The 16,148-nt window shown below is 40.6% G+C and overlaps 1 pseudogene; it reads left to right on the plus strand.

Annotated features, from left to right (window-relative positions):
• The first annotated feature begins 4,129 nt into the window (after positions 1-4,129).
• Positions 4,130-7,600, plus strand: LOC110287784 (protein CDV3-like; annotated as a pseudogene).
• Positions 7,601-16,148: the final 8,548 nt, after the last annotated feature.

Here is a 16,148-nt window from a genome sequence, read left to right on the forward strand (position 1 = left end):
CTCTTTTCATTTCTGATTTTATTAATTTGGATACTGCCTCTTGGCCCTTTAGTTAGTTTCGCTATGGGTTTATATATCTTGTTGATTCTGTCAAAGAACCAGCTTTTGGTTTTGCTGATTCTTTGTATTGTTTTCTTTGTTTCTATTTGGTTAATTTGAGCCCTTAGTTTGACTATTTCCTGCCTTCTACTCCTCTTATGTGAGTGTGCTTCTTTTTGTTCTGGGGCTCTCAGGTGTGCTGCTAAGTTGTTAGTGTAAAAGTCTTTCCAGTTTCTTTACCAGAGCACTTAGCACTATGAACTTTTCTCTTAGTACTGCTTTCATTATGTCCCATAGGTTTGAGTATGATATGTCAATATTTTCATTAAATTCCAGGGAGTATTTAATTTCTTTCTTTATTTCTTCCCTGACCAAATTATCACTGAGTAAAGAGTTGTTCAGTTTCCACGTGTGTGTGGGATTTCTGTAGTTTTTGAAGACCAGCCTTAGGCCATGGTGGTCTGATAGGATGCATGGTATTATATCAATCTTCGTGTATCTGTTGAGGGTGTTTTGTGGTCAGTTTTAGAGAAGGTACCATGAGCTGCTAAGAAGAAGGTATATTCTTTTGTTTTAGGGTGAAATGTTCTGTAGATACCTGTTAAGTCCATTTGGTTCATAACCTCTCTTAGTTTCACTGTGTCTCCATTTAGTTTCTGTTTCAATGACCTGTCCATTGGTGAGAGTGGGGTGTTCAACCCTTCCACTACTATTGTGTGGGGTTCAATGTAGGTTTTGAGATTTAGTTAAGTTTCTTTTATGAATTTGAGTGCTCTTGCATTTGGGGCATAGAAGTTCAGAATTGAGATTTTTCTCTTGGTGGATTTTCCCCTTGATGAATATGAAGTGTACTTCTTCATCACACTTGAAAACTTTTGGTTGAAAGTCTATTTTATTGGATGTTAGGATGGTAACTCCTGCTTGTTTCCTTGGACCATTTCCTTGGAAGAATTTTTTTCTAGCCTTTTACTCTGAGGTAGTATTGTCTGTCATTCTTATTGAGGTGTGTTTCTTGTATGCAGCAAGATGCAGAATCTTGTCTGTGTATCCAGTCTGTTAGTTTATATCTTTCCATAGGTGAGTTGGGTCCATTAATATTGAGAGATAATTAAGAGAGATGAGTGTTGGTTCCTGACATGTTTGGTTTTGTCAGTGGCTTTGTGTGCTTGTGGTTCTCTCCTTTGGCTCTGTCATAAGATGCTTAGTATCTTGTCTTTTCTTTGGTGTAGGTATTTTCCTTGTGTTGGAGTTTTCCTTGCAGAATCCTCTGTAGGGCTGGATTGGTAGATAGATACTGTTTGAATTTGGTTTTGTCCTCGAATACTTTGTTTTCTCCATCTATGTTGCTGAGAATTTTGTTGGGTATAGTAGCCAAAAATGGCATTTGTGTTCTCTTAAAGTCTGCATGACCTCTGACCAGGCTCTTCTGGCTTTCATAGTCTCTGTTGAGATGTCTGGTGTAATTCTGATAGGTCTACCTTTGTATGTTACTTGGCCCTTTTTCTCTAAGGGCCCAAGTGAGGTTGCCTTAGTCCCACATGGGAAGGAGAAGAAAGCAATCACAAGTGGGGAGGGAGGGACCTAGGAGGGAAAATAGACAGGAGTTTTGGGGGAGAAAGGAGCCTGATCTGGTATTGGGAAAAGGAAAAGGACTGAAGCCCTGAAGCCCTGAAGAAAGAATGGAAACAGGCAACCTCAGGAAATAGGAGGTTGAGGGGACCCCCAGAATATACCAGAGACCTGGGAGGGAAGAGACTCTCAGGAATCAAAGGGAAGGACCTTAGATGAACTGTTTAACAATAGGGAGAGGGAACTTATAGAGACCACCTCCAACAGGAAGACAGGACATCAAGTGAGGGATGGGGTTGCCATCCCACATTCACATCTCTGACCCATAATTGTTCTTGTCTAAAATATCTGCAGGGAAGAAAATAGAGAGGAACCTGATAAAAAGACGGTACAGGGACAGGCCCAAAGTGGGATCCAGCTCATGGTGAGGTCCCAACGCCTAACATAATTACTCAGGGTATGGAATGCTCACAAAAGAGTACCTATCATGACTACACTCTAGAAGACCAAAAAAGTAGCTGAAAGAGTCAGATGCAGATATTTGTACCCAACCAATGGACAGAAGCTGCTGACCCCTGTGCTTGAATTATGGAAAGGCTGGAAGAAACTGAGGAGGAGGGTGACCCTGTAGGAGAACCAGCAGTCTCAATTAACCTGGACCCTAGCGATCTCTCAAACACTGGACCACCAACCAGGCAGCATACACCAGCTTATATGAGGCCCTCAATACATATACAGTAGAGGACTGCCAGGTCTGATTTTAGTCAGAGAAGATGTACCTAACCTTCAAGAGACTGGAGGCCCCAGGGAATTTAGAGTTCTGGTTGGATGTGGGGTGGGGGTTGGGTATATCCTTGTGGAGACGGGAATGTGGAGGAGGTATGGAATGTAGAACATTCAGGGGCGGGAGTTGGGCGAAATAAAATCTGGAGTGCAAATAAATAATTAAATAAATAAAAGAAAAAAAGATATTTTTTTTCTGATTCCTGACTGTGGCAGAAGTTGAGAAAAAGTAATAAAATGTTATCTTAACAGACAAATCTGAGTAACATTATATCCTAAATTTATTTTCATTAAAACTTCAGATACTGAAAGCAATTCTATACATAAATTCAATTTAAGAATGTATTTTATCAGGGCTGGAAAGATGATCCCATGATTAAGAGAAACCACTGCTAATTTGGGGGATCCAAGCTCAGTTCACAGTACCCATATTGTGCTGCTGGAACAGCCTCTCATCCCAGTTACACTGGACCCAAAGAACCAAAGCCCTTTCCCACATTCCTAGTGGGCTATAGTAATGTCCTCAAATTCACACACAGACCCACATATACAGATTTAAATGAAAATATCACAAAAATAAAAACATGATATTATTTAAATGTTCACTTTCTCCCCCTCAGATCTTAGCAAAAATGTATGTGATAATCAAGGGTAGACTGTAAAAGAGAATGAGAAGGTAAAATGTCATGAAAGGAATATTTGTCTCATAACAAACACTCTATATAGGTTATATAGTATCCTTCCTGGACAAGGTAATAGGACATATACATACTTTTTCATTGATTTTCTTAAAATTCAATAGACTACACTATTCTAACTTTGAAATACTAAAATATTATCTCTAACTTATTGACTGAAACTTATTTTTTTACAGGTCTTTCAACTCACTTGTGTCAATAAGAAAAAACTAATTCAATGATAGTAATTGGAATGAGGATATTATTTATCAAATTTATACCATCTGTACAGATCATATCAGATTATATCAACTATGGCAAAAATAATTTTTAAAGTGAAAACAACTTAAGAACGCATTTTATACTAAATCCACGATTATTACTAACAATTCCTAACTAGCTACAAGTGATCTCAGAAATTAATATAGTAGCATTTGTCAATCTGCATAGAAAGAGAAGGCTCCAAGGCCTGACAATATTATTGATGCTATGGTGGGTTGCAGACAGGAGCCTAGCATGGCTGTCCTCTGAGAAGCCCAATAAGGAGCTGAAAGAATCAAATGCAGATACTTACACCCAACCATTGGACAGAAGTCAGGACCCCTGTGATTGAATTAGGGAAAGGCTGGAAGAAACTGAGGAGGAGGGAAACCCCATAGGAAGACTAGAAGTGTCAACTAACCTGGACTCCTGAGATCTCTCAGACACTGAGCCACCAATCAGGCAGCATGCAAAAGCTGGTCTGAGGCTCCTTACACACATACAGCAGAGGATTGGCTGGTCTGGACTCAGTGAGAGGATACACACCTAACCGTTAAGAGACTTGAGACCCCAGGAAGTGGGGAGGCCTGATGCTGGGGGGACATCCTCTTGGAGACAGAGGAGAGGAGGAATGAGGTGAGGAACTGTGGGAGGGTGGACTAGAATGTAAAAAATAAATGTAATTGAAACAAAACCACCACCACAACAGAAACAACAATAACAACAACAAGCTTAGGACTATCTACCTAAGGAAATACATTGTCCACAGTAGGGTGAAGTTCCTGAATCAATGAATAGTCATGGCAATCCCTATAGGTATGCCCATAGGCCAATCTTATTTTGTCAACTGCTCAATTGAGACTTCCTTTTTAGAGGACTCTTAAATTTGTCAAGGTTGACAGTTAAAGCTAACTACAAGATCTAAACTCACAAAATCCTAAAAGGCAGTGGAGTATTTAGATGTTCATGCTAGTGAAGTCCTTGATTTTCATAGCAATAGAAATAACATTACTGACATTTGTAATGATATCAGAATAGTTGATGTGTACAATTTTAACTGACACAATAGTTTTACAGAAAGTTTTGTTTTATATATAACAATGTTTATTCATCAACACTTCTTAGAGTGGTAAGTAAGCACCATAAAGATAAGTGATATTTTTTTATGTATGGGGCAATATCCTTCCTGAGCAGAATATTAACAAATATGTATTTTTAGCTAAGGGGGAACAGGGTGAGTCAATGAATAGAAAATCATGAAGAGGAACTATTTAAGGTGTGTGTGTGTGTGTGTGTGTGTGTGTGAGAGAGAGAGAGAGAGAGAGAGAGAGAGAGAGACAGAGAGAGAGAGAGAGAGAGAGAGAGAGAGAGAGAATGTTTGTGAGTCAAGGAAGTTCTGATGAAACTGACTCACAGAATTCCTGCTGGACAGAGGTTGGTGGGGAAGAAAGGAGACATCTGCATTGTGTAAGAGATTGTTTGCTCAAGCTAGCTTTACTTTATTTTTTATTAGATATTTTATTTATTTACATTTGAAATGATATCTCCTTTCCCAGTTTCCCCTCTGGAAAGCCCCCAAACTAGATTTTAAATTACTGAGATACTTAATACAGTTTAGAAGCCTGGCTATAACAGGGAAAAGCATGAAATTTTTGCTCAATACTACTTTTCTAAATAAAAACATACTCATTTTTGCTCTTTTTTATTGGATATTTTCTTTATTTACATTTCAAATGCTATCTCAAAAGTCACCTATACCCCCTCCCCAATCCCCACTCCCGTCCTGCTCCCCTAACCACCCACTCCCACTTCTTGACCCTGGCATTCCCCTGTACTGGGGCATATAAAGTTAGCAATACCAAGGGGCCTCTCTTCCACATGCAGCTAGAGACATGAACTCTGGGGGTACTGGTTAGTTCATATTGTTGTTCCACCTATAGGGTTGCAGACCCCTTCAGCACTTGGGTACTTTCTCTAGAGGGTGTTCCTCCACCCACCTACCCACCCACTCCCACCTCCATGCCCTCGATTCCCCTATACTCAGACATTATTCAAGCCTTCATAGGACCAAGGACCTCTCCTTCCATTGATGCATGACAAGACCATCCTTTGCTAAATATGCAGCTGGAACCATGTGTACTCCTTTGTTGTTGGCATAGACCCTGGAAGTTCTAGGGGGTCTGGTTTGTTGATATTGTTGTTCTTCCTATGGGGTTCCAAACCCCTTAAACTCCCTCAGTCCCTTCTCTAACTCCTCTATTAGGGACCATAGGCTCAGCCCAATGGTTGGCTGCTAACATCCGCATCTGTATTTGTAAGGCTCTGGCAGGAATTCTCAGTAGACAGCCTAATCAAACTCCTTTCAGCATGCCCTTCTTGGCATCCACAATAGTGTCTGGGTTTGGTAACTGTATATGTTATGAATCCCCAGGTGGGACAATTTCAGGGTGGACTTCCCTTTAGTCTCTGCTCTACCCTTTATCTCCATATTTTCTCCTGTAAGTATTTTGTTCTCCTTCTAAAAATGAAGTGCTTAATAAAAAATTCATAGAGAAAAATTTAAAAATCTAAAGAAAGACATGCTTATAAAGTTACAAGTATCTCACAGAACACCGAACAGATTTGACAGAAAAGAAAATTCTCAAACATCTTCACCAAGAGGGACAAGGAGGAGGAGGAGGAAGAGGAGGAAGAGGAGGAGGAGGAGGAATCAGGAATCAGGAGGCCAATGCAGGGAGCAGTTCGGACAGGAGCAATCAGGTGGTGGGCTCCAGGCCAGGCTACTGCCAGAACTTGGGCTTCAATGCCAGATGAAAAGATGGAGGGAGATCAGGCTCTGGTGCTAGGTTCAGAGACAGTGGGACTTCCAGATTGGATGACCAGTGGGAGAACATGCCCCACCAGCAAGGCCATAGTGTAGAATGAAAATGAGTGGAAAGAATTTGAGCAAAAAGAGGTTGATTAGAGTGAATTAAGAGTTCAGGCAATGCAAATAAGGTGCCTACCAAGATCAGAAGAGAGCATCAGCAAGTGTTCTTACCATATATACAGCTGAGAAATTGTGATTTAGTGCGTTGTGAAAAGGAAGATGATGATAATGAAAAGAGAGAAGATACAGGAGATAATTGGGAAGAAGGTGGAGGAGCTAGTGGACCAGAAAAATCTTCCAATGCCTGGAATAAAACCGCTCCAGTACACGCGCCTCCTGCTCCAGTAACAGTTACAGAAACCCCAGAGTCAGCAATGCCTAGTAGTGTATATAGGCCTCCTGGGACAAGGCTAACCACGACAAGGAAAACACAAGGATCACCAAAAATGTGCAGTGAGACATAGTTCCCATCCCTGCTGTCCACTACCAAGCCTATAGAAAACTGGAACAAGTACTTAAAATGAATACTACCTGAAGTTAAATGGCCACATATAGCATATCTACATCTTATTAGGGACAGGATTTTGCGAAAGTAAATAAAATGGGAAGAAATGTAAATGACATCAGATGGAAAAAATTGGGGGTGATTTAAAAGTAAATCCCGGCCTTTTTGTCTCATTGAGAGCACAGCTGGCTTGAATTTAGATCTCTACTTGGCCTTACTTCTCCATTCTGTCCTCACATGTGGGGGACTCTGGAAGAGAAGTAACTTGCCACACACATCTTTCTGTACCTGATCTAATCAGACCACTCTCCCAAAGCAAAAGGAGAAATCGTTGAATTATGAGAACATTACTTGAATGAGGAAGTTGTTGCCCTTATACATACAAACATATTATCTACTAACTATAAATTTTTTAAAGTGAGTCTTAGAAGGAAGGTCATTATACAGCTTCTTTCTGGTTCTCTTCAAGTTGGTCCCAAAATATTCTATTCAGAAGATGGGATCACAGAGCTTCAGTACAGTATTACATGTTTTCTCTTCAATTGAAGCCTTAAAATGATTTGATAAGAATTTTTGTATTCCCTTCCAGTCTCTCCAGGATTATTCTTAGGGTCTTAGAATATTGCTATTATTATTATTATTATTATTATTATTATTATTATTATTATTATTATTATTTCAAGGAAGGATACTTTCACAATTCTCTAATGAAGAAGAAATATTTACTGATTATATTTATTTTCCCTTAGGGATAAAGAAATGAAGAAGGGCTATGAAGTAATAAGATACAAAAATAGAAGTAGGGAGGTTTCAAAAATCCAGGCCCATAACCTTCGGCTAGATAACCAATATGTTGTGCTTGAAAATCAGAAGTACAGCCACACACAGTACAGTTAAAGAATGATCTTTGCTAAGCCTTCCAAGATAACTAAACCACAGCAAACCACCAAGAAAAGCCACTCAATATTTTGATTTCTGGATCTACAGTGACAGACTGAAAACCCCGAGTCCAGTGACTATCTCTGTTGCACTATGGAAGTTCAAGAGTCACAACTGATATTGACTTGACGTGTGTGGGTTATTTTCAGTGTCTTAAAAATTTGTGAATTAGATTCAACTGTGTTTCCATAGTTGCTCTGCATATAAAACCAAACCTGCAGCCATTGACCATTTCAAACATCTTTATGTTCAGATGCTGAGCCTTCCCAAGGTTGACTACCCAGATTTTCTGCACTTAATTGTAGATTTCATGTGGATCACAACTTCTGCAAAATGTTACAGCTACTAGTGTCTATGTGAACCTTGAAACAAACTCTACTGGATTCCTGTCCGAAAGCCTTCAGAAGTCAGCCATCTGGGATCTGATCCACTGTAAAAGATGAAGAGTTAAGTGACCTTAATTAACCTGTTCTGTGCCCCATCCGAAGGAATACTCTATAGGCTGTGGCTATGTTAGACTTCCTGGAACAAGCCACTGTCAGAAATGATGTGTTTAACTATTCCACAAAATAGAAGCAGAAGGTACTCTACACAACTCATTCTATGAACCCACAATTACTCTGATAAATAAGCGACAAAATGACCCAACAAAGAGAGAGAACTTCAGACCAATTTCCCTTATAAATATCGATGCAAAAATCCTCAATCAAGTTCTCCCTAACCAAATCCAAGAACACATCAAAACAATCATCCATCCTAACCAAGTAGATTTCATCCCAGGGATGCAGGGATGGTTAAATATACGGAAATCAATCAACGTAATCCAGTATATAAACAAATTCAAAGTCAAAAACCACATGATCATCTCATTAGATGGGGAGAAAGCATTTGAAAAGATCCAACACCCATTCTTAATAAAAGTCTTGGAAATATCAGGAATTCAAGGCCCATACCTAAACATGATAAAAGCAATCTACAGCAAACCAGTAGCCAACATCAAAGTAAATGGTGAGAAGCTGGAAGAAATCCCACTAAAATCAGGGACTAGACAAGGCTGCCCACTTTCTCCCTACCTATTCAACATTGTACTTGAAGTCCTAGCCAGAGCAATTCGAAAACAAAAGGAGATCAAGGGGATAAAATTGGAAAGGAAGAAGTCAAAATATCACCTTTTGCAGATGATATGATAGTATACATAAGTGACCCTAAAAATTCCACCAGAGAACTCCTAAGCCTGATAAACAGCTTCAGTGAAGTAGCTGGATATAAAATTAACTCAAACAAGTCTCTGGCTTTTGAGTACACAATGGATAAACAGGCTGAGAAAGAAATTAGGGAAACAACACACTTCTCAATAGTCACAAATAATAAAAAATATCTTGGCATGACTCTAACTAAGGAAGTGAAAGATCTGTATGATAAGAAGTTCAAGTCTCTGAAGAAAGAAATTAAAGAAGTTCTCAGAAGATGGAAAGATCTCCCATGCTCATAGATTGGCAGGATCAACATTGTAAAAATGGCTATCTTGCCAAAAGCAATCTACAGAATCAATGCAATCCCCATCAAACTTCCAACTCAATTCTTCAACGAATTAGAAAGAGCAATCTGCAAATTCATCTGGAATAACAAAAAACCTAGGATAGCAAAAACTGTTTTCAAGGATAAAAGAACCTCTGGTGGATTCACCATGCCTGACATAAAGCTTTACTACAGAGCAATTGTGATAAAAAAAAAAAACTGCATGGTACTGGTATTGTGACAGACAAGTAGACCAATGGAATAGAATTGAAGACCCAGAAATGAACCCACACATCTATGGTCACTTGATCTTTGACAAGGGAGGAAAAACCATCTAGTGGAAGAAAGACAGCATTTTCAACAAACGGTGCTGGCACAACTGGTGGTTATTATGTAGAAGAATGCAAATAGATCCATTCCTATCTCCTTGTACTAAGGTCAAATCTAAGTTGATCAAGGAACTCCACATAAAACCAGAGACACTGAATATGGAAAGCTCTCCCATGCTCATGGATTGGCAGGATCAATATAGTAAAAATGGCTATCTTGCCAAAAGAAACTTCCCAACCTGGGGATCCATTCCATAAACAACCACCAAACCCAGACACTATTGCAAATGCCAACAAGAGGTTGCTAACAGGAGTCTAATATAGCTGTCTTTTGAGAGACTTTGCCAGTGCCTGACAAATACAGAAGTGGATGCTCACAGCCATCCACTAGAGGGAGCACAGGGTCCCCAATGAAGGAGCTAGAGAAAGTACCCAAGGAGCTGAAGGGTGTGCATCAATCAAAGAAAACACATGGTGGGACTCATGGCTCTGGCTGCATATGTAACAGAGTGTGGCCTACCTGGTCATCAATGAGAGGAGAGGCCCTTGGTCCTGTGAAGGTTCTATGCCCCAGTATAGGGGAATGCCAGGGCCAGGAAGCAGGAGTGGGTGGGTTGGTGAGCAGGGGGAGGGGGGGGGAAGGATAAGGGATTTTCTGAGGGGAAACTAGGAAAGGGGATAACATTTGAAATATAAATAAAAGTTGTTCCCATTGCCCCTGAAAAAAAAAAAAGAAAAGAAAAGAAATCTATAGATTCAATGCAATCCCCATCAAAATTCCAACTCAATTCTTCAACGAATTAGAAAGGGCAATCTGAAAATTCATCTGGAATAACAAAAAAACCTAGGATAGCAAAAACTCTTCTCAAGGATAAAAGAACCTCTGGTGGAATCACCATGCCGGACCTAAAGCTGTACTACAGAGCAATTGTGATAAAAACTGCATGGTACTGGTATAGCGACAGACAAGTAGACAAATGGAATAAACTGGAAGACCCAGAAATGAACCCACACACCTATGGCAACTTGATCTTCCACAAGGGAGCTAAAACCATCTAGTGGAAGAAAGACAGCATTTTCAACAAATGGTGCTGGCACAACTGGCAGTTATCATGTAGAAGAATGCAAATTGATCAATTCCTATCTTCTTGTACTAAGGTCAAATCTAAGTGGATTAAGGAACTCCACATAAAACCAGAGACACTGAAACTTATAGAGGAGAAAGTAGGGAAAGCCTCGAAGATATGGGTACAGGGGGAAAATTCCTGAATAGAACAGCAATGGCTTGTGCTGTAAGATCAAGAATCAATAAATGGGACCTCATATAGTTGCAAAGCTTCTGCAAGGCAAAAGACACCTGATTTCAGACAAAAAGACCACCAACAGATTGGGAAAGGATCTTTACCTATCCTAAATCAGATAGGGGACTAATATTTAATATATATATGAAGAACTCAAGAAGGTGGACTCCAGAAAATCAAATAACCCCATTAAAAAATGGGGCTCAGAACTGAACAAAGAATTCTCACCTGAGGAATACCGAATGGCAGAGAAACACCTGAAAAAATGTTCAACATCCTTAATCATCAGGGAAATGCAAATCAAAACAACCCTGAGATTCCACCTCACACCAGTCAGAATGGCTAAGATCAAAAATTCAGGTGACAGCAGATGCTGGCGAGGATGTGGAGAAAGAGGAACACTCCTCCATTGTTGGTGGGATTGCAAGCTTTTACAACCACTCTGGAAATCAGTCTGGAGGTTCCTCAGAAAATTGGACATAGTACTACCGGAGGATCCAGCAATACCTCTCCTGGGCATATATCCAGAAGATGTCCCAACCGGTAAAAAGGACACATGCTCCACTATGTTCATAGCAGCCCTATTTATAATAGGCAGAAGCTGGAAAGAACCCAGATGTCCCTCAACAGAGGAATGGATACAGAAATTATGGTACATTTACACAATGGAGTACTACTCAGCTATTAAAAAGAATGGATTTATGAAATTCCTAGCCAAATGGATGGACCTGGAGGGCATCATCTTGAGTGAGGTAACACAATCACAAAGGAACTCACACAATATGTATTCACTGATAAGTGGATATTAGCCCAAAACTTAGGATACCCAAGATATAAGATACAATTTGCTAAACGAATGAAACTCAAGACGAATGAAGACCAAAGTGTGGACACTGTGCCCCTTCTTAGAATTGGGAACAAAACACCCATGGAAGGAGTTACAGAGACAAAGTTTGGAGCTGTGATGAAAGGATGGACCATCTAGAGACTGCCGTATCCAGGGATCCATCCCATAATCAGCTTCTAAACGCTGACACCATTGCATACACTAGCAAGATTTTACTGAAAGGACCCAAATATAGCTGTCTCTTGTGAGACGATGCCGGGGCCTAGCAAACACAGGAGTGGATGTTCACAGTCAGCTATTGGATGTATCACAGGGCTCCCAATGGAGAAGCTAGAGAAAGTACCCAAGGAGCTAAAGGGATCTGCAACCCTATTGTTGGAACAACATGATGTACTAACCAGAACCCCGGAGCTCTTGTCTCTAGCTGCATATGTATCGAAAGATGGCCTAGTCCGCCATCAATGGAAAGAGAGGCCCATTGGACTTGCAAACTTTATATGCCCCAATATAGGGGAATGCCAGGGCCAAAAGAATGGGAATGGGTGGGTAGGGAAGTGGGGGGCGCTATGGGGGACATTTGGGATAGCATTGGAAATGTAATTGAGGAAAATATGTAATAAAAATATTAAAAATCAAAAAAAATGGGGCTCAGAACTGAACAAAGAATTCTCACCTGAGAAATACCTAATGTAGAGAAGCACCTGAAAAAATGTTCAACATCCTTAATCATCAGGAAAATGCAACTCAAAACAACCCTGAGATTCCACCTCACACCAGTCAGAATGGCTAAGATCAAAAATTCAGGTGACAGCAGATGCTGGCGAGGATGTGGAGAAAGAGGAACACTCCTTCATTGTTGGTGGGATTACAAGCTTGTACAACCACTTTGGAAATCAGTTTGGCGGTTCCTCATAAAATTGGACATAATACTACCAGAGGATCCAGCAATACCTCTCCTGGGCATATATCCAGAAGATGTTCCAACTAGTAAGAAAGACACATGCTCTACTATGTTCATAGCAGCCTTATTTATAATAGCCCGAAACTTGAAAGGACCCAGATGCCCCTCAACAGAGGAATGGATACAGAAAATGTGGTACATTTACACAATGGAGTACTACTCAGCTATTAAAAGGAATGAATTTATGAAATTCCAGGGCAAATGGATGGACCTGGAGGGCATCATCCTGAGTGAGGTAACCCAATCGCAAAGGAACTCACACAGTATGTACTCACTGATAAGTGGATATTAGCCCAAAAACTTACAATACCCAAGATATAAAAAACAATTTGTTAAATGCATTAAACTCAGGAAGAACGAAGACCAAAGTGTGGACACTGTGCCCCTTCTAGGGAACAAAACAGCCATGGGAAGAGTTACAAACATAAAGTTTGGAGCTGTGACAAAAGGATGGACCATCTAAAGACTGCCATATCCAGGGATCCATCCCATAATCAGCTTCCAAACGCTGACACCATTGCATACACTAGCAAGATTTTGCTGAAAGGACCCAGATATAGCTGTCTCTTGTGAGACAATGCCAGGGCCTAGCAAACACAGAAGTGGATGCTCACAGTCAGCTATTGAATGGATCACAGGGCCCCCAATTGAGGAGCTAGAGAAAGTACCCAAGGAGCTAAAGGGATCTGCAACCCTATAGGTGAAACAATATTATGAACTAACTCACACAGTATGTACTCACTGATAAGTGGATATTAGCCCAAAAACTTACGATACCCAAGATATAAAAAACAATTTGTTAAATGCATTAAACTCAAGAAGAACGAAGACCAAAGTGTGGACACTGTGCCCCAGAGCTCTTGACTCTAGCTGCATATGTATCAAAAAAATGGCCTAGTCGGCCATCAGTGGAAAGAGAGGCCCATTGGACTTGCAAACTTTATATGCCCCAATACAGGGGAACTCCAGGGCCAAAAATTGGGAGTGGATGGGTAGCGTAGTGGGGGGGGGATGTATTGGGGACTTTTTGGATAGCATTGGAAATGTAAATGAGGAAAATACCTAATTAAAAACAAAAACAAAATCAAAAAAATTAAAAAATAAAACCCAGAGACACTGAAACTTATAGAGGAGAAAGTAGGTAAAATCCTCGAAGAAATGGGTACAGGGGAAAAATTCCTGAATAGAACAGCAATGGCTTTTGCTGTAAGATCAAGAATCGACAAATGGGACCTCATGAAATTGCAAATCTTCTGCAAGGCAAAAGACACCGTCAATAAGAAAAAAAGACCACCAACAGATTTGGAAAGGATCTTTACTTATCCTAAATCAGATAGGGGACTAATATCCAATATATATAAAGAACTCAAGAAGGTGGACTCCAGAAAATCTAATAACCCCATTAAAAATGGAGCTCAGAGCTGAACAAAGAATTCTCACCTGAGGAATACCGAATGGCAGAGAAGCACCTGAAAAAAATGTTCAACAACCTTAATCATCAGGGAAATGCAAATCAAAACATCCCTGAGATTCTACCTCACACCAGTCAGAATGGCTAAGATCAAAAATTCAGGTGACAGCAGATGCTGGCGAGGATGTGGAGAAAGAGGAACACTCCTCCATTGTTGGTGGGATTGCAAGCTTGTACAACCACTCTGGAAATCAGTCTGGCGGTTTCTCAGAAAATTGGACATAGTACTACTGGAGGATCCAGCCATACCTCTCCTGGGCATATATCCAGAAGATGTCCCAACTGGTAAGAAGGACACATGCTCCACTATGTTCATAGCAGCCCTATTTATAATAGGCAGAAGCTGGAAAGAACCCAGATGTCCCTCAACAGAGGAATGGATACAGAAATTATGGTACATTTACACAATGGAGTACTACTCAGCTATTAAAAAGAATGAATTTATGAAATTCCTAGGCAAATGGATGGACCTGGAGGGCATCATCTTGAGTGAGGTAACACAATCACAAAGGAACTCACACAATATGTATTCACTGATAAGTGGATATTAGCCCAAAACTTAGGATACCCATGATATAAGATACAATTTGCTAAACGCATGAAACTCAAGAAGAATGAAGACCAAAATGTGGACAATATGCCCCTTCTTAGAATTGGGAACAAAACACCCATGGAAGGAGTTACAGAGACAAAGTGTGGAGCTGTGATGAAAGGATGGACCATCTAGAGACTGCCATATCCAGGGATCCATCCCATAATCAGCTTCCAAACGCTGACACCATTGCATACACTAGCAAGATTTTGCTGAAAGGACCCAAATATAGCTGTCTCTTGTGAGACGATGCCGGGGCCTAGCAAACACAGGAGTGGATGCTCACAGTCAGCTATTGGATGTATCACAGGGCTCCCAATGGAGGAGCTAGAGAAAGTACCCAAGGAGCTAAAGGGATCTGCAACCCTATAATTGGAACAACATGATAAACTAACCAGTACCCCGGAGCTCTTGTCTCTAGCTGCATATGTATCGAAAGATGGCCTAGTCAGCCATCACTGGAAAGAGAGGCCCATTGGACTTGCAAACTTTATATGCCCCAATATAGGGGAATGCCAGGGCCAAAAGAATGGGAATGGGTGGGTAGGGAATTGGGGGGCGGTATGGGGGACTTTTGGGATAGCATTGGAAATGTAATTGAGGAAAATATGTAATAAAAATATTAAAAAAATTTTTTAAAAATTTTAAAAAATTCAGGTGACAGCAGACGCTGGCAAGGATGTGGAGAAAGGGGAATACAAGTACATTGTTGGTGGGATTGCAAGCTTGTACAACCACTCTGGAAATCAGTCTGGCGGTTCCTCAGAAAATTGGACATAGTACTACCGGAGAATCCCCCAATACCTATTCTGGGCATATATCCAGAGGATGGTCCAACCGGTAAGAAGGACACATGCTCCACTATGTTCATAGCAGCCTTATTTATAATAGCCAGAAGCTGGAAAGAACCCAGATGCCCCTCAACAGAGGAATGGATACAGAAAATGTAGTACATTTGCACAATGGAGTACTACTCAGCTATTAAAAAGAATGAATTTATGAAATTCCAGGGCAAATGGATGGACCTGGAGGGCATCATCTTGAGTGAAGTAACCCAATCACAAAGGAACTCACACAATATGTACTCACTGATAAGTGAATATTAGCCCAGAAACTTAGGATACCCAAAATATAAGATACAATTTGCGAAATGCATGAAACTCAAGGAGAACTTGAGTGTGGACACTTTGCCCCTTTTTAGAATTGGGAACAAAACCCATGGAAGGAGTTACAGAGACAAAGTTTGGAGCTGAGATAAAAGAATGGACCGTCTTGAGACTGCCATATCCGGGGATCCATCCCATAATCAGCTTCCAAACGCTGACACCATTGTATACACTAGCAAGATTTTGCTGAAAGGACCCAGATATAGCTGTCTTTTGTGAGACCATTCCAGGGCCTAGCAAACACAGAAGTGGATGCTCACAGTCAGCTATTGGATGGATCACAGGGCCCCCAATGGAGGAGCTAGAGAAAGTACCCAAGGA

The sequence above is a fragment of the Mus caroli genome, unplaced genomic scaffold (assembly GCF_978045245.1).
Source record: "Mus caroli unplaced genomic scaffold, Mus_caroli_1 scaffold_5, whole genome shotgun sequence".
NCBI lineage: Eukaryota > Metazoa > Chordata > Mammalia > Rodentia > Muridae > Mus > Mus caroli.